The 22,938-nt window shown below is 52.6% G+C and overlaps 1 non-coding gene and 2 pseudogenes across 1 annotated transcript; 2 read left to right on the top strand and 1 right to left on the bottom strand.

Annotated features, from left to right (window-relative positions):
- Positions 1-22,938, top strand: part of LOC142076277 (scavenger receptor cysteine-rich type 1 protein M130-like) — a 294,015-nt pseudogene that overhangs the window by 235,503 nt on the left and 35,574 nt on the right.
- Positions 5,898-5,970, bottom strand: TRNAF-GAA (transfer RNA phenylalanine (anticodon GAA)). The gene has a single exon. It is a non-coding gene; the product is annotated as a tRNA-Phe (tRNA).
- LOC142076247 (olfactory receptor 5AP2-like) lies at positions 18,766-22,061 on the top strand (annotated as a pseudogene).

The following is a 22,938-nucleotide window of genomic DNA, read 5'->3' as shown; positions in this document are numbered from 1 at the left end:
TGGAGCTGAAGGAGACTCCTCATCCCTCACCCTGGGGAGCATGGGCTATGACGATGCTGAAGAGGTGTCTCTGGCACATCCCTGTGAGGACACAAAGGCTGTGACACCAGAGCTTGCTACGCAACCGTCCCTGAGCCCCAGGCCAGCAGAGCCCATCTCTGCTGTGCCGCTGGGTGCCGCCAGGAGGGAGGAGAGGTCTGTGCAGCTGGGAGAGCTGTGAGCTGTGAAACATCTCCCTGTGCCATGGGCAGCAGAAACCGCCTGGCGTTTCCTCTATCTTTATTCCCATTTTTACATGGTGCATCCATATTTGTTCCTATGAAAAGTCTGTGAGGGCTTTGAGCCAGAGCTGGTGCTCGCGGGCCCAGGTGTCGGGTTGTCTCCCTGAGTCTGCTGAGGGGGCGCAGAGAAGAAGGACACGGTGGTAGGGAAGGGGCGCGTCTCAGGGACAGCAGGCTTGGGGTCAGGCTGTGGGGCTGCGAGAGCCCATGGTCCCTGGGGAATAATCCTGCTGACAGAGGCATTTCCATCCTGCTGCCCACAGCCAGTTTCTAGTCCAAGTGTCTCTCTGATGGTCCCGTGATGCACCCCAGCGGGAGCACCCATTTCCTCACCCTTGGCTTTCCAGCTGCTCTTTCCCCCAGGCCCTGTCCGGGCCATGCTGGTCCCACAGTGCTGAGGCCATAACAGAGCTGCCGTGTCAGGGTAAGCCCTGGGCTGTGGCCCCACACAAGTGAGCCCTAAGGTGGCCGCAGTGCCCTGAACACCCCAGCCAGCCCCAGGGGACATCACGGCCCATGGATTAACTCCCACAATGGTTAAGAGGCAGCTCTGCTCCCCACTGCCCCAGCACAGGGTGCAGAGCCACTTTCTGGGACACACGGGGCTGGGATTCCCTCTCCTCATGCTCTGCCAGTGCCCCAGTTTCCATGAGCTGTTCCTGCTGCCTTGGGCCCTCGCAGAGCCCGAGCGCTCTTGTCACAGCCACAGAGCTGCCTTCTTCCTGAGCAGGGGCTGTAAGGCCCCACAGCAGCCCTGAGACCCCCTTCCCCTGCTCCTCTCCAGCCCCCACCCTTGTCCTCCTGCTGCCTCGCCAGAGGCGTCCGTTTGGGTTTGTGTCGGGGCAGCACTCGTGTGCAGGTACAGGAGGGATGGGAGCAGGGGGCTTGGGGGCACCTTTCCCTCAGCACTCTTGGAGGGCCACAGGGATGGAGAAAGGATCCCCATGAGACGCGTGCAGCAGCCAAAAGCCATGGCCTAGCCCCTGGCCTGGAGAAGGGCCCATCCAGGAGGACGCTCATGCGGGAACGTTTCCATGGCAGAGGAGATTTTGTGTCCCTCCCCTAAAAGAGGTGCTGCTGGGAGCTGAGCCAGGGTCCCTCTCCCTTGGCCAGGGCTTTCACCAGCCCCAGTGCCCATGGGCAGAAAACCCTCTTACACAGGAGTCAGGCGAGGAGAAGGCTTTGACCCTTGGGCAGGACCTGGAGCCCAAACTGCCCTCCCTCTCCCGCTGGTGGGTCTGCACACCCTCCGGCTCCTCCCTGAAAGGCTCCTCTGCTGCAGGCTGGAAGGTGCGTTGGCTCCCTGTGGGAGCTGCTGCAGCTCAGGACTGCTGCAAACAGCAGGGTCTGGCCCTGGAGGAGGAGAGGGCAGGAGGCAGCTCTTGCCAACATCCTCTCCCACTTCATCATTGCCCCGTTCCCTGCTGGGAGCTACTCCACCCCTGGGGCGACCCTGGGGGGATCTGGAGGAAGCCCAGGCTGCCACATCCCTCTGCTCCATACCCTGGAGCTTTTTTGCTGGCAGCCCCTAAGGGAGAGCAGCGTGCCCAGGGTGAGACTCCCACGGTGATGGGTGACATACATGGGCACTGCAAACCCAGCCTACTTCCCCTGGAAAACTCCCACTAGGGTAAGCTCCAGCCCTGCATCTCGGAGAAATACGGTATAAAAGTGAAGTAAAGAAGAAGAGGGGAGTGTTCTCTTCTGAACGCAGGACGGTGGGGGCCTATGGGCAGCATGGACATTGACCTGCAGACTCAAGGTGGCCCAAGTGGGGACCAGGGAGAAGAGCCCAGTGCCTGTCCTGTGCCACCACTCCACCAGCTCTGCCCTCCCACAGGTGGAATATTTCTCCCTTACTCTGGCACCTGGTAAAGGTTTGCCTCCTATTCCTCGTGGAGATAAGCCACAGGCCTGGGTGTGCTTGGGGGGCAGCACACCTGAGCAGAAAGAGCCTGTTTCATGGCGTTTTGGGACCTGAACAGTCTGGCCCTGCAGGCTGGGTCCATTCTCTGCAGCAAAGCAGGATTCTCGCTGTGCCCCAGACCTGTGGTTTCTCCTGCAGCTCCCGAGGGGGAACTGAGGGTGGTCACAGGGAGACCAACCCTCAGCACTCCTGCCCCACGCCAGGCAGAGCACGGCTGTGGAAAGCCCATGGCAGAGCAGCCTTATTGCTCTTAGTCTGGGGTCACCATTCCCAGGGGCTGGGCACCCTGCAGTGGAAGGTGCCTCACACCCCATTTTTGTTGTGGGTGTTTTTGCCGGGGGAGCAGCCGAGGCACCATCTGGCCCTCCCCGCCTGTGCACGGCTGTGGACAGACCTGTGCCTCCCGGATCCCACCGGCACAGCGTCGACAGAGACACCAAACACCCCAGGAACAAGAGGTGGGCGCCGGCCCCACCAGTCCCACCTCTGCAGGGCTGTGCCTGACCTCAGCAGTTCCAGGTTCCCTGAGCTGAGGCTCTGCTCAAGCCAGCGGTGATGGTGGAAGAAGGACCTGGAGACAGGCTCAGGGTAAGAAATGTAATTCCTCCAGCTGGGAGTCTCACAGCCCTGCCCAGGCTTGTCCAACTCAGATGCCCCTACCTGCTGGCACAGAGGGGTGCTTCCCATGTGGTATGGGATCTCCACCTGGAGACAATCTCAGACCCTTACCCCTGGAAAGCCACCAGGGCAGAGTGGCCCTGGTCCCAGAGGACACCTGGGCTGGACCAGCACCCTCACACCACATCTCTCGGTGCAGCCAGAAACGATTGTAGTGTGCTGCTGACATCTGTCCCCTCCCTGGGTCTCCCCACAAGCACACTCTGCTGCCAAGCATTGTCCCTGGGCAGCGGGTGGGGTGGGTCTGTGGTGCAGGGCAGTACCGTGAGCTCAGGTCCAGCACAGCTTCTCCTCCAGGAGAGGACTCAGCAGGGCACACAGCCCTCCCACAGCCCTCCTCACCTCACAGCCAGCCCTGGGTGGGCAGGAGGACCAGTGCCCAGCTCCAGCCCACACCTGCCTGAGGCTGGGGAGTCAGGGCAAAAGCACCCCTGGAGATGCTGGGGGTTGAATCCAGGACCTTCCACACGCGAAGCAGGCGCTCTGCCACTGAGCTACATCCCCTTGACACCGGCCAGCGGGAGAGACACCCTCCTCCCGTGACGTGTCTATGACAGCACAGCCCTGTTGTCCCCTGGGTGCCCAGGGACCCTCTGCAGAAAACAGTACTTGAATCCTCCTGAGATGGCAGAAGTTGGGACTGCATCTCCGCTGGGGTCTGATCCTGGCACAGGGCTGCACTGCAGAGCGCTGCCCCTTCAACGTCTCTGCAGGGCAAGGGGGCAGGAGAAGGCTCTTGCTGCGGGTGCTGCTCCCACGCTCGGGCCCACTCCAGCATGGGTCAATGAAGAGGAGAAAACCCCTTCCCCTGAGCCTCCTCTGCCACCCAGAGCAACACCCCTTTGGGCCACATCTGTCCCGAACTCCACAGCAGGAGCAGTGCAGCAGGGTGAGGGAAATGCGCTCCCTGGGTTGATGTGCCCCCAGGCTCTGATGGCAAGCCAGGGCATGCCATGGAGGGGACATGGAGGCAGACATCTTACACGCCCTCCTCCGGGCACCGGGCCTCCCCCTGCACCCCTCTGTTCCCAGCCTCCCTGGAGGTGAGTTGGACCACAGGCTTCCATCTCCACGGGGCTGGGGAGGTGGGTTGGGCTCAGGGACCTTCCCGTTCCTCCAGCACTGGTGACTGTCCTGACAGCAAAGCAGTGCCCTGGACGGCCCTGGCTGGGGTCTCTGTGGCAGGGGGGGTGGGCATGTGCAGCTCTTAACTCAAAGGTGAGGGTTTGACCACTGGAGTGGTTTAACCCGGCAGGGAGCCAAACACCACACAGCTGCTCGCTCACTCGTCGCCCCGCAGTGGGATGGGGGAAGAATCAGAAAATGAGTAAAATTCAGGGATTAAGAGAACAACAGTTTAATAGAACAGAAAAGGAACGGAAAATAATAATAATAACAATAATAACAATGAGAGAATATACAAAGTAAGTGATGCACAACGCAATTACTCACCACCCGCCAAGCAATGCCCAAACACCACTTATTTATATACCGAGCATGACGTCACATGGTATGGAATACCCTGTTGGCCAGCTGGGCCAGTTGTCCTGGCTATGCTCCCTCCCAGCCTCTTGTGCACTTGGCAGAGCATGGGAAGCTCAAAAGTCCTTGATTAGCAGGGTACTTAGCAACCACTGAAAACATCAGTGTCTTATCAACATTCTTCTCATACTAAATCCAAACCACAGCACTCGGAAGAAATTTAACTCCATGCCAGCTGAAACCAGGACAACCACACGCAGGGATGGTGTCCTCATGGTGGTACAGCTGGGGCAATTGTGTTGCCCAATGCCATAGATTTTTCCCTGCTGAGCCCCTGCCTAGCAGAGAGGGTTTAGGGGAATCAAAACCAGACCACAGTCACTGTGAACTTCTGGAGTCGCTGAGTGGAGTTAAGGGGATGCACTGCTCATCTCTTCTGCTTTGCATACATGGCCCCAAAGCCTATCCTCAGCAATGACTCTCCCGTTCTTGCTCCAGAAAGATCTAGAAGGACTCTTTTGGAGCAGTGATAATCCTGCAGGCACTACCCCCGCGGCCAAGCATTTTCAAGCTCGTGCTCAAAGCTGACAAGACAGTAACTTTGCTTGGACAGACCGTCTCTCCCTCTCCCCTCCTCGCACTTGCGCTCACTCACGACAAAAGCCAAACTTCTCTGGAGGTGCATCCCTGAGGAGCCAGCTATGAGGCACCAGAACCGCACAGGGTTAGAACATGCACGTTGCTGTGGGACTATAGCCCAGTATGTGCCATTCCTTGGCCTGACTGGGGAGAGGCTGAGACTGGAGACAGAGGGAGACGGTCTGGGTCACAGCTGTCACTGTGTTCCTGATGGACGAGCAAGGCTCTGTAACAGCAGGAGGCTGCAAGAGGGGAGCCCCGCAGCTTGTTGGAGCTCATGAGCAGGTCTTTCTTCCTCTGTGCAGGGACTGATGGCTGTGGGGGGCTGCAGCTGGTCTAGACAGTCCTATCTGGTGGGTGAGTATATTTGGGCATGGCTTTGTCCTCTGTCCTTGGCACGTCAGAGGTCTTGCTGTGACAAGAGGGAGGGAGGATGCTGCCATTGGGGCCTCAGCTCCAGGGAGTGCGTCTCCCTGGGACTGGGGGGACAGTGGCCTCCCCGATGGGCAGTATGTTCTGGTCTGGGTACTGCCAGGTGAAGGTCCAGGCGAAGGATGTGTGTGAGGATGGGAGCTGTCTGCGCACCATCAAGAATGACAAAGAGGAGAGAGACAAGGTGTTTGCAGAGACCCCACAAAGGAAAGATCCCAGTTGCTGTGGAGCAGGGAAGGAGCGACAGATGGAGACCACCCCAAAGAAGCACTGAATGTAGAGACCTACCCAGAGGGAGGCTGGGGACTTGTGGTGCAAGAGGAAGGCTCCTTCTAACCCGCAGGTCTGCAGCTACAGTGCAGGGGCAGTGCTCTGGCAAGAGGTGAAGGAGCAAGGAGGGCCAGGGTAGGCTGGAAGAAGGCTGAGAGGCTCTGCAAAAAGCTAAGGGAGGAAACTCCTGCAGAAGCCCAGGGTTGAACCAGGGACCTTTAGATCTTCAGTCTAATGCTCTCCCAGCTGAGCTACTTAGGCCCTGTTCCAGCAGCCCTTGTCCCAGTTCCACCCCTGCCAGGCCACACGCTGACACACGTGAGGAGCATTCCTTGGGGAGGTTCCCAGGGAGAAGCTGCTCCCAGCCCTGGGCAGAGGGGACCTGGCCTCTCCCTGCCTCCATGGCCAGGTGGGCTCCAGATTTGGGTGGAGGCCAGCTTACACTGGCCATGCCAAAATGTGTGGGGGACTTTAGAACCAACACGACAGTGGCAAAGCAAGGGGACAGGCCAAGCACGTGGAACTGCACAGGCTGAGGGTGGAAGAAGTGTGGGGCTGTTGGAAGACCTTATCTCCTTCCCCATGGAAGGCCTCCTCCCCACCCTTTTTGCCCCAGCTCAACTTCCCTCCTTTGTTCCCAGCTCTTCTACCTCCTCCCCCTTGAGCAGCGCTAGCAGATGGGGAATGGGGGTTGTAGTCAGGCCATAACAGTTCCTCTCTGCTGCTCCTTCCTTCTCACACTTTTCCCATGGGGTCCCTCCTACAAGCTACAGTCCTTCGAGGTGAACCTGCTCCACTGTGGGCTCTCCACAGGCCACAGTTCTTCCAGGAATTATTCAATTTCTCTGGTGTTGGCTCCTCCACGGACTGCGGGGATTACCTTCTCCACTATGGTCTTCTCCATGGGCTGCAGGAAAAGACCTGCTCTGCTGGGGTATTCTCCATGGGCTGCAGGGGAATATGTGCTCTGGTGCCTGGACCACCTCCTGCCCCTCCTTCTTCACCGACCACGGTGCTTGCAGGGCTGTTACTCACACTTTTTTTTTCTCCTAACTCCTACCCCAGTCTGGCGATTGTTCCCTTTCTTAAATACTTTGTCACAGAGGTTCCACCCGCTTTGTTGATGGGCTCAGTTTTGGCCAGCGGTGGGTCCATTCTGAAGCTGACTGGAACCAGCCCTGTCCGGCACAGAGGCAGCCCTTGGTCTTACCTGACAGAGGCCACACATGCAGACCCCTCACTACCAAAACCTGGACATGGACACCAATACGCCGTGTAAATCTTTGCCTCGCTAAATGACATCCCCTGCTCTTCCCTCATCAAGAAATCCAACCTAGTTGCTGGGAAGGAAGAGAGAGAAACAGAGAAGGCCTTGATGCTGTGAAAGCACTGTCCAGCCAATAGCTACAACATACCAATGTGATGTTGTCACAGTGTGACCACACCAACACCGTGTTGGTCACAAATCCCAACCATAGCACCTATGGTCTGTGAGAGCTGCAGAAAATTAACTCTGCAGAAAATTAACTCCATCTCAGCCAAAACCAGTGCAATGTACCTGGAAATATTTTCCAGGATTAGGTGCTCTATCACCTTCCCAGGGATCGAGGAGACACTGACTGGCCTGTAGTTCCCCAGGTCCTCCTTCTTGCCCTTCTTGAAAATAGGAGTGACATTTGATTTCTTCCAGTCTTCAGGCACTTCCCCCAGTTTCAATGATTGATAAAAGATTATTGAGAGTGTCCTCACAAGGACATCTGCCAGCTCCCTCAGCACTCATGGGTGCATCGCACCAGGGCCCATGGACTTATGTATATCCAGGTCATGTAAGTACTCCCTGACCTGATCCTCTTCCACCAGGAGTATGTCTGCTGGGCTCCAGACTTGCCCCCCTCATCTCTGGCACCTGGTATTCCTGAAGGCCAGTCTTGCTAGTAAAAGAGGAGGTGAATCGGAAAGGTAAGAGTGAGAAAAACTCATGAGTTGAGATGAAGACAGTTTAATAGAACAGAAAAGGGAAAATAATAATGATAATGATAGAATACAAAAAAATGAGTGAGGCACAATGCAATTGCTCACCACCCGCGCTGACCGATAACCAAGTAGCGATCGGTACTTCCTGGATCACGCCTACCATTCATATACTGAGCATGATGTCACATGGTATGGAATACCCCGTTGGCCAGCTGGGCTGGCTGTCCTGGCTGTGTCCCTCCTCCCAGTCTAGCTTGGTAGCAGAGGGTAGTTGTCCTTGACAAGATACTTAGCAACAACTGAAAACATCAGTGTCTTATCAGCATTCTTCTCATACTAAATCCAAAACACAGCACTAGGAAGAAATTTAACTCTATCCCAGCTGAAACCAGGACAGTATCCACCCCTTGTGCTATACCATTTACGTCATGCTTAGGTTTCACAATTTCCAATACATTCCAATTAATCACCATCACCTTTCTTGTCTTTATATTTATATATACACACAGATATGATTCCCTTAGTCCAAGGGACATCCCTCTAAAATGTCCATCGAGTTCATTTAGTCCATGACTTTGGGCTCCATCTGTCATAACAGTCTTTCAGGGCAGGAGAGATGGTGTGTGGTGTTGGGCTGTTGCATCCTGAAGCCAGTTCTCATTTCGGTACTGCTATCCGGTTCTATCATCGTTGCACTTTGCTCGGTTTCATCAGAGTTAGTTCATTCTTCGTTAATCTGGGTGATTTTTACTGCTATACCATTGATAGCAACCATAGAAATAATGATATATAATATCATATAACATTTAACATCATACAATTCAGTTCATCGGCTATTTTCACCCAAAATCAAATCCCCTTGAGGTACACACCGGACTTGCCCATCCTTTCGCATCACCCACCAAGTGCACCCAGGTCCTTGAGCAAAAGCAATCCCACGGATGGGTTTTCCCTTGCCAGAGGCAGGAGTAACCCAGACTGCCTTCCCCAGCATATTTCTTATGTGCACGACAGGGACTTTATCCCCCTCTACAGTACGTAAGAGTTTTGATTGGGCAGGGCCAGCTCGAGTGACAGATCCCCTGGTGTTGACTAACCAGGTGGCCTTTGCTAAATGTGTGTCCCAATGCTTGAATGTCCCACCACCCATTGCCCTCAGTGTTGTCTTTAGCAGTCCGTTGTATCGTTCGATTTTCCCAGAGGCTGGTGCATGGTAGGGGATGTGATAGACCCACTCCATGCCATGCTCTTTGGCCCAGGTGTCTATGAGGGTGTTTCGGAAGTGAGTCCCCTTGACTCAATTCTTTCTGGGGTGCCATGTCGCCATAGGACTTGCTTTTCAAGGCCCAGGATGGTGTTCCGGGCAGTGGCATGAGGCACAGGGTATGTTTCCAGCCATCCGGTGGTTGCTTCCACCATGGTGAGCACATAGCGCTTGCTGTGGTGGGTTTGTGGGAGCGTGATATAATCCATCTGCCAAGCCTCCCCATATTTATATTTCAACCATCGTCCCCCATACCAAAGAGGCTTTACTCGCTTGGCTTGCTTGATTGCAGCGCATGTTTCACATTCATGGATAGCTTGTGCAATAGTGTCCATGGTTAAGTCCACCCCTCGATCACGAGCCCATCTATATGTTGCATCTCTTCCTTGATGGCCTGAGGCGTCATGGGCCCACCGAGCTATAAATAATTCACCCTTATGTTGCCAGTCCAGATCCACCTGAGCCACTTCAATCTTAGCAGCCTGGTCCACCTGCTGGTTATTTTTATGTTCTTCAGTGGCCCGACTCTTGGGTACGTGAGCACCTACGTGAGGTACTTTTACAGCCAGGTTCTCTACTCGGGCAGCAATATCTTGCCACAACGCGGCAGCCCAGATGGGTTTACCTCTGCGCTGCCAGTTGTTCTGCTTCCACTGCTGCAACCACCCCCACAGGGCATTTGCCACCATCCATGAGTCAGTATAGAGATAAAGCACTGGCCATTTTTCTCGTTCAGCAATGTCGAAGGCCAGCTGGATGGCTTTTACCTCTGCAAACTGGCTCGATTCACCTTCTCCTTCAGCAGTTTCTGCAACTTGGCGTATAGGACTCCACACAGCAGCTTTCCATCTCTGATGTTTTCCCACAAGGCGACAGGACCCATCAGTGAACAGGGCATATTGCTTCTCGTTTTCTGGCAGTTTGTTATACAGTGGGGCCTCTTCAGCACGCGTCACCTCCTCCTCTGGGGATATTCCAAAATCTTTGCCTTCTGGCCAGTCCGTGATCACCTCCAAGATTCCTGGGCGACTGGGGTTTCCTATTCGGGCCCGTTGTGTGATCAGTGCGACCCACTTACTCCACGTAGCATCGGTTGCATGATGTGTAGAGGGGACCCTCCCTTTGAACATCCAGCCCAGCACCGGCAGTCGGGGTGCCAGGAGGAGCTGTGCGTCAGTACCAACCACTTCCGAAGCAGCTCGAACCCCTTCATATGCTGCCAATATCTCCTTCTCAGTTGGAGTGTAGCGGGCCTCAGATCCTCTGTATCCCCGACTCCAGAACCCTAAGGGTCGACCTCGAGTCTCCCCTGGGGCTTTCTGCCAGAGGCTCCAGGTAGGACCATTCTCCCCGGCTGCGGTGTAGAGCACATTCTTCACATCTTGTCCTGCCCGGACTGGCCCAAGGGCTACTGCCTGAACTATCTCCTGTTTAATTTGTTCAAAGGCTTGTTGTTGCTCAGGGCCCCATTTGAAGTCGTTCTTCTTCCTGGTCACGTGATAGAGAGGGCTTACGATCTGACTGTAATTTGGAATATGCATTCTCCAAAAGCCCACAACGCCTAAGAAGGCTTGTGTTTCCTTTTTGCTAGTTGGTGGGGACATGGCTGTTATTTTGTTGATCACATCCATTGGGATCTGACGACGTCCATCTTGCCATTTTATTCCTAAAAACTGGATCTCCTGTGCAGGTCCCTTGACCTTGCTTTGTTTTATGGCAAAACCAGCCTTCAGAAGGATTTGGACTATTCTCTTCCCTTTCTCAAAAACTTCTTCTGCTGTGTTGGCCCACACAATGATGTCATCAATGTATTGCAGGTGTTCCGGAGCCTCACCCTGTTCCAGTGCGGTGTGGATCAGTCCATGGCAAATGGTAGGGCTGTGTTTCCACCCCTGGGGCAGTCGGTTCCCCAAGTGAACGGACGCCCCTCCAAGTGAAAGCAAACTGTGGCCTGCATTCTGCTGCCAAAGGAATTGAAAAACACCGCATTGGCAATGTCAGTTGTAGCATACCACTTGGCTGCCTTTGACTCCAGTTCATGTTGGAGCTTCAGCATGCCTGGTACGGCAGCACTCAGTGGTGGCGTGAATTCATTCGGGCCACAATAGTCCACTGTTAACCTCCACTCTCCGTTAGATTTTTGCACTGGCCGTATGGGTCTATTAAAAGGCGAGTGAGTCCTGCTGGTCACTCCTTGGCCTTGCAGACGCTGAATCAGCTTATGGATGGGAACCAGGGAGTCTCGGCTGGTGCGATGTTGTCGCTGGTGCACTGTCCTGGTAGCAATCGGCAGTTGTATTTCAACTTGCAGCAATCCCATAACAAAGGGATTTTCCAAGAGGCCGGGCAGGGTAGACAGCGGTTTGATCTTCTTTGTGTTCATCAGAGCAGCCAGGCAGCAATCCACTCACCTGGCTGGCGGCTGTAATCTTTCCACATGTCTCTCTTACTGGTCGTTCATTCAGATACCTCTAACCTCTGCTGCTGTTTTGAACTGCAGGGACTAAAAGCCGGCCTGTCTTTCAGTAGTCTCATTTTCTCTTTAGCCAACTCTTTAATTATGTTCATATCTCGCTTTTTGTATCTATCTATCGAGAACATTTCTCATAAATTATCCCTTGCAGAAAGACAACCTTATTAGAGGCATCTTATACTTAGCATATGTTTGCAGAGTGTGTTTTGTTGTTTTTGAAAATTTATCATGCTTTACTTTGCTTGCAAACAGAAGAATCCTTCTGTGCCTGTGCACAGCCAGTTCTCCAAGGAGAGCTGGTGGGAGATGGTGCAAAGGAGCTGTAACATTCAGCTGCAGACTTCAGTGGAGAAGTCTGATGTAAGGCAAAGTGATGTAAATCCCTGGTGGCCAATGACAGAAATGGTGGGGTCTGGGAGGTGAGGAGCAAGGTTGTCCATACAGTGTCAGACTCAAGAGACTGATTTTCCTAGCTGTCCAGACCTTCTGAGGAGACACTCTGGATCAATATCAATTGGAGAATGACGCTATCACCTCTTCTCTAAACTGAAAAGTAATAAAATATAACCTTTAAAATAAAAAATATTTTTTATTAGGTGCACTTTGAAATCTTCCTCTGTAACTACATTATGAAATCACTCCAATTAGCTGTACAAGCCTTGGAGACTTGAATAAAATTACAGGAAGAGACATGGCTTGTTAGGGCTTTCTGTATTTTAATGACCCCCATGTGGTATTTGGGGCTGTCCATGAACCACAGACACTGAGAGAAGACTGAACAAATTGCTCAAGAAGTCAAAGTGAGAAACAAAACTCAAAGTACCTTGAAGCATTAATGGGCCCCACTGAGGACCATCACTGACAAAGCCTCCCCATGGACTCGTTAGAGCAGATAATTGGAGGCTGTGATTGCAGGTAGGCAAAGGCACTGAGCAGGTGGCTGTAACACTGAGAAAACCCTTGGTTTCTTTTATGAAGCAGAAAGGCCAAGCCCTGACCCCAGACCCTGGGAAGGCAGATCCTGTCCCTCGTTAGATCAGGGTTCTTCCTGGGGCAGTGGGGTGTGAGGGTGAGGAATGCCAAGTGTAGAAAAACTGTGCAACCCTTCCCGGCCTCTCCAAGAAGGGGTGAAGAAGAAACAAAGTCCAGAGCCTCAAAATAAGGTTTCTCCTGGTAGGCTTTGGTGGCAGAGGCAGCTGCCATAGCCAAGGGGACAAAGACCTTGGTTCCCTTGGGCCTTTCAGCCTTGCCAGAAGCCGTGGCCATCTCTACTGCAGGCTGTCCTACACTGTCCATGCCTGCACCTCTTTTCATTCAGGCTGCAGACACCCATCTTGCTTTCCCATCTAGCTCTCACCCTGGAGTTTCTCTGCCTTCACTGACATCGCTCCACCTTCGCTGGCTGTACCTTGAAATACAAAACCATGTGATGATCCAGACTCCCTCTGGGTGACCTCCTGCACCACAACATGACCCTTTGATTAACATTTCTTTTTCCTCACCTGCAGTCTGAACCTTCCAAGCTGCAATCTGTGGAGGTTTTCTTCTCTTCCCACTACAAAGAAAAGCTCCATCATCTCTGAAACCACCCTTCAAGCAGTTGCCGGCTACTACTGATGTGCCCTGAGCCTCCACTTCACCAGTCTAAAGAATTCCAGGATCCTCAGCCTACACAGGCTCCAAACTTCCTCCTGGCAGATCTCCTCTGGAGCCTCTACAGTTCCTCCCCATTTCTCCAGACCAGGGAGTCCCAAAGCCAGACACCGATAATCCAGATGTGGCCACAGCAGTGCTGAGATAAGAGGAATGATAACTCTGTTGTCTGGGTGGCCACGCACCCCATAATGCAGCCCCACAGCAGCTGGCCTCATACATGGTGAGCGTGCACCACTGGCTCATATGGCATCCCTCCTAATGCCCAGGCCCTTCTCCTCGGGGTAAGTCCTGAGCTGTTCAGGTCCCAACCTGCCCTCTCGTATGGGGTTACTCTGCCCCCAGTAAAGGACTGACCACTTCTACTTGTAAAACTTCATGAGGTTTCTATTGCCAAATCCCAGAGTTTTTCAAGGTGCCCCAGGAGTGAAGCACCATTGGACCAGCTTTTAATATGTGCACGCAGATGGCTCATGCTGACATGGGGTGCCTCTGACAAGATAACAGCATGAGAAATTGCAGGAAGCTGCACTCATTCAATGATATTGCTGATCAAGGTCGGAATTTCTATGGTGACAAGCTCAGAAACACCAAATGAGCATACAAAGGAAGTAAAACAAGGGCCAGGGAGAAAAGGGAAAACACGGGTGGGCTGTTTGCCTGGGAGCATACAAAGATGGTCAAGGGGAAGAAATTGTGAGCAGGGAAAAAAGGGAAAAAGAAAAGAAAAGGTGGAGAATAGGCATTAATCAGGGCTGCTTTGGGGGACCTGCCAAGCAGCCCTGCATCTGAGCAACAATGCCTGGAGTGGGACAAGAAAGCCACCGATCATCTGACCAAACTTTCTGTTTGGCTTCAATGGTCACCGGGAACCTGCGTGATTTCCTTTCCATCATGAAGGCAAGATCCATGGTGGATGGAAATGCAGAATCCTTCATGCTGGAAGGGAGGTCAGGAGGTCTCTAGGCCAACCTCCTGCTCACAGCAGGGTCAGCTATGGAGTCAGAGCAGGCTGCTCAGGGCTTTATTCGTCTTGGGCTTGAAAAGCTCCAGGGATGGAGATGACACAAGCTCGCTGGGAAATCTGCTCCAGTGCTTGACTGTCTTGATGGGGAGAAAGTTTTTCCTCACTTGTTTCAGCCCGCTGGCCCTCATCCTCTCATCGTGCACAACAGGGAAGAGCCTGGCTGCATTTTCTTGCTGATACCCAAGAAGATACGGGAAGGTTGTTAATAGGTCTCCCCAAAGCCTTGTCCTCTCCTGGTTTACACCTTTGCAGCAAAGACGGCCAACGGCATCCTGGGCTGCGTTAGGAAGAGCACTGCCAGAGGGTTGGTGGAGGTGATCCCTCCTCTCTACTCAGCCCTGTTACAATTTGTCTTGCTCACTTCCCTCGCCGTTTTCTACTCTACCACCTTCTCCCACACTTCAGCCAAAGTCACCCTCCACATCTTCCACCAGTCCTGCCTTGTCTTTTTGTTAAAAACAAGTCCAGGAGAGCATGGCCCCATGTCAGGTCAGGGATCACCATCTACCTTCCCTTCAACCCAGGCCCTCAAGTAAAGGTCCATGGTCTTCAAATTTTTCAGTGATTACCAGGGCCTAAAACTGTGTCTGTTCCTCTATTTGTCTGAAGGAGATGTCATCCTCCTTCTAACCTTCACCAGGAGGTTCGGTGATCCTGAGCAGAAGACCATTGTGCATGGAGGAGTTAGCGATCCACGTAACAGTAAACCTGCACAGGCCTAGGCCTGTGCTGTGCTGGACTGTGCTCCGTGGACAGCTTGGCCTTCAGGCCGTGCTGTGCTGAGTCTATCCCTGGCTTGCAGGATGAGCTTGATTGTAACAGAGAAGTCTGCAGGAAGCTACTGGCGCTTAGGCCAACCGCATGTCCCTACCTTTCTCTGAAACTGTAGTTACAAATTCCCAAGTGCACATCTCATCCTAAACCAGTAGAAATTATGACTAGAATTTTTCCCTGTAAGAAAACACTTAAAGAGCTCACAGGACCAAAATGGGATAACCCTGCCGTGGGTGGGATCTGCACATCTTGCTGCACCACATCTCTTGCCATGCTGTCAACTCAGTGTTCCCAGCATCTGAAGGAACGTAATATAGCCTACGCAATTGTCTCTTTGTGTATGGTGTTGGCTCTAACAAATGGCATTTTAAATGAGACTTCACAGAGTCTGAGTGCCTTTCTTACTGGGGTCGTAACAAACTGGTCTGCTGACTGCCAGTCACCCAAGGAGATTGGAGTCTCCAATGACCTCACACTTGCATTCATGGCCATGTGCCTCCTACTGGCCTATGAGCTTCTCAGACATAATTAATGTCATAATGATAGCCCAGCTCATCAGCCTTCTTGTGGCCTATCAACTGACCAGACGGAAGTAACCTCACCATGATCTTCCAAGCCACGTGCCTGCTGCTGGTCTTTCAGTTTCTCGGGTGGACATGACTAAGCCGTGTGCCTGCTGCTGTCCCATCATGTACTCAGGTGAAAGGGACATGACAAACCATATCCAAGCCCTCTTCCTGGATGGGTCTACCAGGTACTTAGGGAAAGGGATTCTCACAATCAACATACCTCTCGCCTGTCAAAGATACTGGCAGATGTGAGCCTGAGAGCACATATCTCAGCCATGAGTCAAGGGCTGACCTATCAGCTGCTTCAGAAAGAAGTGATCTCACAGGCCCTTTCCCAGCCCTGTTCCTGCTGCTGGCCTTTCAACTCCAGAGACAGAAGTGGCTCACAGCCGCCTTCACAGCCCACGTGCCTCCTGCTGGGCCTTAAGATCCCGAGGCACAGCTGACTTATCATAGCATTCCCACCCATCTCCTCCTTGTGGCCTATGAGCTGATCAGATACAGGTCACCTCACTTTCCTCTTCCAATGCCATGCAACTGCTCCAGGATCTCACGATCCCCGCCCTGGCCAAGCCACTTAAGTTAGGGTTGGGGAGGGGCAAAGATGAGCAGGTTCGAGCACAGGAAAGAGGGCTTCAGGGATTAGGTGTTCAGGTTAGCGTTTGGGGATTAGAGCTTGCCTTTCAGGGTTAGGGATTAGGCAGAGGCTTAGGGGAAAGCTCTGGTGTTCTGCTTAGGGTGTCTGGTTAGTGTTTAGGATATGGGCTAACTTTATGGGTTAGGGTTTTTTTAAGGGCTGGGGTGAGGGCTAGGATTAAGGCCAACATTTTAATGCTAGGAAAATGGGCTAGGGATTAAGGTGAGAGATAAGGCAAGAGTAAGGCTAGGCAGTTAGGAGTTTGGGTTTTGGCTTAGAAGTAAGGTTTGAGGTTAGGGATTACAGTAGTGGATTCCTGTTGGGATGAGAAGTAACATCTAATGGTAGGGTTAGGGCGTAAGGTTACTGGATAGAAAAAGGGTAAGGGCCTATCATGAATGTTTTCACAGTCAGCGTGGCAGAGGCATCAACATTACCCGAATCCCTTTTTGCCTTATCAAAATCTTTATCTCTGTTGGCAAAACCCCTCTTCCTTCCCCAAAATCTCCCATCTCTCTCATCCAGGCTCCTCCTGGCCTCCCCAAATGTGTCATCTTGTTGGGGGCAGCTTTGTGATGACCTTCATGACCTCTGAGTATCTGCCCCACCGCTGCTGGCAAGTCATTTCCTGAGAGGTTAAGAAAAGTCGCTTGCTGAGCCTGGAGAAGAGATGGCTTTAGAGAGGAGGGAAATACTAGCAGAGAAGGGGCAGGAGGCTGTCAACGAGATTGAATCACCAGGGTCCTCACAGTGGTGCCAAGGAAGAGGATGAGAGCATCAGGCAGAACTTGAGAGAAGAGAGGTTCAGACTGGAGAGAAGGAAAATATTTTTCCCCACTAAGACAATTAAGCATTGGAAGAGGTTACCCAGGGATGTTGATCAGTTTCCATCCTTGGAGGTTTGCAAAACTTGATGGATAAAGGCCTGAGCCACTTGGTTTGACATCAGAACGGACCCTGCTTTGAGTAGGAGGTTTGACCTCTGGAGGTCTCTTCCAACCTGGATTATCCTTTCATCTTCTGACATGTATCTCTGGGACTATTCTGATGCTCCTGGGTCTTTGAGAGGGCCAAGGGAGCTGGGGAGACGTGACACAGAGCTTTGATTTGATTCTCAGCTTTTCCCAAAGGGCAACTGGAAGCCAGAGATACGCTGTGAGAGCTGAGCTGCACTGGCTTCCCCTGCATGAGGGTCTCCCATGTACCAGCACTCCCGAAACAAGGAGTGTGTGTGTTGAGCTGTGATGCACACACCTTTGTGTTGGTGTGGTGGTGCCTCCCCACCCACACCTTTTCCCTAGGCCGCTTGTTGATCTCAGAAATTCGCGTGAAACCTCGGCCTTGGTGCACTGAGTCTGGCGGTTGAGCGCTCCTTGACCATATCAGAAACTCTGCACGGCTGAGGCTGGGAACATACTCCCCCTGCCTGGCCCAGGTGCCATCTTATCTGAGTTGTAGCTCAGTTGTAAAAACACTTAAACCGTCAGAATTTTAGTTGCTACCGCCTTGGACTGTGGCCAGGATGGAAATTTACAGATGACTAAAGTCAACCATCTTGCGCACCTATAGATGGTGGTCCTAAGTGGGACCCTTTGAGCTCTCCTGGACCGCAGCGGGCTGTGCCCAGAATCTCCCTCTCAGATGAATGCTCCTCAGAGTTTGCAAACTCTCGAGTTTGTGATATTCGGAGGACCGTCACCGGCTGGCACGGGACCTGGGCTGCAATGCTCCTCGAGGCTCAACCCTTCTCCGGTTGAGAAATGCCAAGACATTTTATGTGAGTATTTCACTGAACTCGAGGGGGATTTTTAACAGGTGTATCTTTGTATATTTATCCATCTTTGCATCTGTCTGCGTGTGTGTGTGTATTGATGGAAGTACCTGCTAGCAAATAGAGTCTGCTAAAATCTTATGATCTTTCTGAAGGTTGTGAATGAACCTTAGACTGCTGCTAAACACATAATCCTTAGACATAAACCATTGACCAAGTCTGGGACTAGGGGTAGGTCCAGCCGGGTCTACTCTGAAGCTCGTCACTCAACGGGAGGGTCTCCCTTAAACTTTTTTATTCTCGGCCTCTGTATAAATCGTCCCAACTCAGTTTTAACATGATACCCTGGCTTCGGCTGGGATAGAGTTAATTTTCTTGCTAATAGCTGGTAAAGTGCTGTGTTTTGGCTTTTGTATGAGAATAATGTTGATAACACGCTGAGGTTTTAGTTGTTGCTAAGTAGTGTTTACCCTAGCCAAGGACTTCTCAGTTCCCCATGCTCTTTTCCTTTGTGTGCTTCATGCGTGTAGTGAGTGATAGAGTGAACCTTGCCATCGAACTCTGTTAAGTCGCGCTTTTATAAATTTCTGTTAAAATCACTTTCTGCTAATAACTTCGACAGTGATTCTTTGAGCAGCCTCTAAACCACTCATTCGCGACCGTTGGCCATTACATTAAAATGATTGTGGTATTCATAAGAAATGAATCTTCCTGCTGAGATTCATTATCCTTAGCAGCTACAGCACAAATGTGGTGTTCACCCACAGTGCCACCTTCTCCCGCCTTTCCAGCCAGAGTAGAGGCCAAGGACATGGTATCTCATGACATGCAAGTCCAAGAGGGCCGTGAGGAATCAACCCTATTTGTGCCACAACAGGAGTAAAGGAGGCCCTGGGCCCACCCAGGTAGCAGAGATGGACCCTAAGTGTGAGGACATCTCGGTACTTCCGCTCCCTTCAGCCCCCAACATGCAAGTTCCCTGTGCCTCAGGGAGGCCGCTCCCCACAGGGAGAGAGCCTGGCATCCGAGGGGTCTCACCCCACTCCAAGTCTCTGTGGCTGAGAGGAAATTCCTGCTGGCTCGTCCTCTTCCTTCCTCTGACCACTGGGGGAGGCTGGAGGGGTCAGCTCGGGCAGTCAGGGCTCCCTACACCTAGAAGAGTCAGTGAATATATAGTCAGCTGCAGGGAGGTGACAACGGTCTTAACCTTGGGAACTATTCTGGCATTGTGTCATGAGCTGGGATGAGTCCTGATGATTGCCCTGCCTCACCCTCCTCTCTAGAGGTTCTTGACCCAGAGTTCAAAGGATTCAGGGTTATGGAGAAAGGCAGGCCTTGCCAGAGGCGTTTACAAACTTTCCAGGAGCCCAGAAATTGCAGCCTCCTTTGAGAGTCAATGCAGTAACGCTCCCTTGCTGCAGTCCCCGGGAGACCCGAGCTGTGTCTGGGTCCTTGAAGGAATGTTGGTGCTATAAACCCCAGGAAACAGTGCAGAGCCGAGGGCATTCGGGTGCTGCTGGAGACTCACTGAGTGAGCTGTGGGGAGAAGAGGGCAAGGCCAGAGCAGGGCATTAGACCTGGGTCAGGGTTTGCAGAGAGATCACGGAAGGGAAGATGTGGTGGGGCAGAGGCAGAGAGTGAGACCCCAGGTCTTTGTTCCCAGTCAGCACAGAGGTCACCCCTTCATGCTGAGCATTGCAGGTGGGTGCTGGATGTCCTGAGTCAGGCTACTGTTGATTGTGCTTCTGGGTGTTTGTGCAGTGAAAGTTTGTGAGCGAGAGCTGAGTCTCTGTCTGCCTGTGTCCCCACCCCAGCTCCCTCCTGCCACAGATACCCCGAGCCCCAGTACCATGGAGCAGAGATGCTGGGGAGGGGCTGGTGGTGCTGGGGTGTGTTGGAGCCAGCCTGGGCACTCACCTACCTCAGCTGGGATGGGGGAAGAGTCTGGGAAGAGTGTTTAGGGCCAGACTGCCTGAGCCCTTCTCCTCCCACAGGGCTGTGTCCTTTCTCAGCCTTCTACTTTTTTTCTCCCTCCCTCATCGCCAGAAAGGCTCAGACCCTCAGCTTTCTCACATTGACTCTCATCCAGTGGGGAGGGCTGGCGACTTCATTCACCCTGGTCAGCTCTGCTAAAGCTGGTTGTCTTCATCTCTTCCAGAAGCAAACCATCCCAGCCCGGGAGGTGGGTTTGACAATGTTTACAGTAACAAGTATTTCAAGGAGCAAGGCTCAGGGGGCTGTTTCTCAGGCATGCATTCTCCCTGGCTGTTCACCCAGGCATGTCCTGCTCCTCTCCCACCTCAACCCCCAGGCGCCCCTGGGACACTCCTCCCAGCCTGGCAGTGCTGAGCAGGAAGCCTGTGAGCACAGCTGGCCGTGCTGAGGCCCTGCCGCTGGGCTGGACGTGCAGCCCCAAAGCCCTGAGGAACCTGTGCTGAGAAGAGGACGATGGGGAGTGGATGGTCCTCCCTGTCATTTTCCTCCCTGCACAAAGTCTCTCACATGCTGCCTGGTTGATGCACAGTTACACTTTTTCCTTCTTTTTACTGTTTCACACACAGTGAGGGGTTCAAGCATCCTCTGTCATGACCCCATTAAACAGTCCCTTCTTTGTCTGAGCTGGAAACTCCTGACCTGCTCTTTGTCAATGCAAGAAATCGGCCTGCTCAGGGCAGGAATACTCTCCTCGGAAGGGCAGTGTTTCAGAGCTGAGACCACTCACCCGGCACTGTGCTCAGCCTTCTCTCATTTGGAGGAAGCACATCTGCCTTGATCGTTTCACAGAAACAATTTATTTTGAATCATGGCACTGGTTTTCCTTGGCAGAGCGCAAAGGATCTCAGTTCTAAACAGCTATTCTGGCCATGTTGGGAAAACCCCTGAGCACAGGAAAGCAGAATGTCAAAATTTCAGCAAATGCACATGATGTTTTTATTCCAGCGTGAGGAAGAGGCAGGTCCATGGTCAGAGTCAGCCCTGTGGCCAGAGGGAGTGCTCTTGGGACAAGCAGGTTTGCCCTCTTGAAGAAGGGTCCCTTCTTTTAGTTTGGAGGGAGACAAAACGGACTACGAACAAAGGCAAAGTATATGAGATTTTTGTTCGTTTGTATCTTTTTTTGGCAGCATTGTCCATCACAGCTCTTCTTCCACTTAATGCAGGAATGCATGTGTTTTGTCACAGGCCTCCTTCCTGACAACTGGGAAAACAAAAATAACCAAAGCTGTATGGAAAAAAGGAAAGAGGCCAAACAGACATCACCCACGAGTTCCTGCTGCTGGGAGTGGGGAATGTGCCCACACTCCACACTCCACTCTTCCTCCTATCACTCATCACCTATTCCATGACCGTGGTTGGGAACATCCTCATCGTTGTGTTGGTGGTGTCAGTGTGGTGCTAATATCTTTGATGGTGATTCTTTAAGCGGCCTCTAAACCACTCATTTGCAACACAGAGTAACATCTGCACACCCCCATGTACTTGTCCTCCTCGGACACCTGCTACAGCTCCACCATCTTGCCCGGCTGCTGGCCATCTTCCTGACTGGGGACAAGGCGATGTCTGCTAATGGCTGTATGGCTCAGCTCTAGTTTTTTGGCTCTTTGCAAGTACTGAGTGCTACCTGCTGGCAGCCATGTCCTATGATGGGTACTTGGCCATACGCCGGCCCCTGCTCTATGCAAGCTTCATGACCTGGAAAGTCTGTCTTCAGCAGGTGGTTGCATCTTGGCTAGTGGGTATGCTGATGTGTGCAATAGTCACGGACTTCTTATCCCAGCTGAAGTTCTGTGGCCCCAAGGCAATTGACCACTACTCCTGAGACCTTACCCCTCTGCTGGAACTTTCCTGCTGTGACACCAGCATGGTCACACTCACATCCTTCATCCGGTCTTTCCTGAGTGTTGTCTTCCCCTTCCTGTTCATGCTGGCCTCCTATGTATACATCATAGCTTCCATCCTGAGGATCCCATCCAGCATGGTCAGGCAGAAGGCCTTCTCCACCTGCTCTTCCCACCTCACCGTCATCACTGTTGTCTACCTGCTGCCCAGAACAGCCCCACTGAGGCAGCTCAACAAAGTGCTCTCCTTTTTCTACACTGTCCTCACGCCCCTGGTCAACCTCCTCATCTACAGCCTGAGAAACAGGGAGGTCAGGGAAGCCCTGAGGAAAGGGCTCAGGAAAGCCAAGGCCTGCACCCAGGGCGCACAATAATGTTTCACCTGCAGGAATGAATTGTTTGTGTTTCAGTTTTGTGTAGGTAAGGAGGACTTGGACAGGCATGTGGTGCGCAATGCCCCAGACATTGCTTTAGGAGTGTGCAATATTGAGCATGTTTGTGGGATGGGAAGGGTCAGGGAGAAGAGATTTCCTTTGGGAAGGGTGTGGGAGACAATTGGGTAAATATTGCTTGTTTCTGTAAAGCCAATGACTTGCTTCTTTCTTTAAAGCCAGTTGATGGTTCCTTCTTTAGGTACTGTGGAAATGTTCTTGGTTTTCTTTCTGTGGGAGGAATAAAGGGATGGCTGCTGAAACGTGAGCTCTATCCATCGTAGAGGCCTGTGTGCCAGCCAGTGACCCCGGTCGCTGCTGTGTTCAGTGGAGAGGCCCAGTTCAGCATGGCTGCCCACCCCCATGCAGGTGCTTCCCGTGATCTCAGATGCCCGCAGGCCTTCCAGAACTAGGTTGTGAGACTGGCAGGTAGAGAATGGGACTTGGGAAGGGGTTTGCTGGGTTCAAAAGCAGAGTGATAATGGAGGCAGGAGGGAGACATGGGGGCATCGGAAAGAGCCCTCAGTGCCAAAGCGAGCCCCACAGCACTCACACCTGCAGGAAGGGACTCCAGAGCCAACCTGTGTGGCGAATAAGGACACGGACTCCGTCTGAGAGGGCACAAAGACGAAGATGAAAATCCCTTTATTATACAGCACAAGCGCCTTTTTATACCTCACATTATGCCACGTGTGCACTTCAAAGAATTCCCTAGTACATCCCCTAAGCAAAGGTCATCTCGACACTCTTCCGCTGATTTCCTTATCTTTGTCACGCCCTCAGAACCGTGAACTGCCACCTCTTATCTTCCTTTTTCCCA

The sequence above is a fragment of the Calonectris borealis genome, unplaced genomic scaffold (genome assembly GCF_964195595.1).
Source record: "Calonectris borealis unplaced genomic scaffold, bCalBor7.hap1.2 HAP1_SCAFFOLD_40, whole genome shotgun sequence".
In the NCBI taxonomy this organism is placed as follows: domain Eukaryota; kingdom Metazoa; phylum Chordata; class Aves; order Procellariiformes; family Procellariidae; genus Calonectris; species Calonectris borealis.
Note: the sequence above shows the minus strand (reverse complement) of the source record. Positions and strands in the feature narration are given on the sequence as shown.